The following is a 955-nucleotide window of genomic DNA, read 5'->3' as shown; positions in this document are numbered from 1 at the left end:
GGACACTCAGGGTCAGGGGAAAATCCAATATATATCTGGTGATATCTCGGGTGCTATTAGAGATAGCGCAATAAATCAAAGTGCATTGTCTGTAGGAGGCCCTGGCGCATGAATCTGTGCAGCGGGAACGACCTCGGAACACCAGGGGCCGAGAAAACCACCGTCTCATGGGGCAGGACACTCAGGGTCAGAGAAAAATCCAATATATATCTGGTGATATCTCGGGTGCTATTACAGATAGCGCAATAAATCAAAGTGCATTGTCTGTAGGAGACTCTGGCCCATGAACCTGTGCAGCGGGAACGTTCTCGGACCACCAGGGGCCGAGAAAACGACCGTCTCATGGGGCCGGACGCTCAGGGTCAGTGAAAAATCCAATATATATCTGGTGATATCTCGGGTGCTATTAGAGATAGCGCAACAAACCAAAGTGAATTAACTGCAGGAGGCCCTGGCGCATGGATCTGTGCAACGGGAACGACCTCGGACCACCAGGGGCCGAGAAAACCACAGTCTCATGGGGCCGGATACTCAGGGTCAGGGGAAAATCCAATATAGATCTGGTAATATCTCGGGTGCTATTACAGATAGCGCAATAAATCATAGTGCATTGTCTGTAGGAGGCCCTGGCGCATGAATCTGTGCAGCGGGAACGACCTAGGACCACCAGGGGCCGAGAAAACTACAGTCTCATGGGGCCGGACACTCAGGGTCAGGGGAAAATCCAATATATATCTGGTGATATCTCGGGTGCTATTAGAGATAGCGCAATAAACCAAGGTGAATTATCTGCAGGAGGCCCTGGCGCATGAATGTGTGCAGCGGGAACGACCTCGGACCACCAGGGGCCGCGAAAACGACAGTCTCATGGGGCCGGACACTCAGGGTCAGGGGAAAATCCAATATATATCTGGTGATATCTCGGGCGCTATTAGAGATAGCGCAATAAGCCAAA

This window comes from Nomia melanderi, unplaced genomic scaffold (genome assembly GCF_051020985.1).
Source record: "Nomia melanderi isolate GNS246 unplaced genomic scaffold, iyNomMela1 scaffold0014, whole genome shotgun sequence".
NCBI classification, from domain to species: domain Eukaryota; kingdom Metazoa; phylum Arthropoda; class Insecta; order Hymenoptera; family Halictidae; genus Nomia; species Nomia melanderi.
This window is presented reverse-complemented; position numbering follows the sequence as displayed.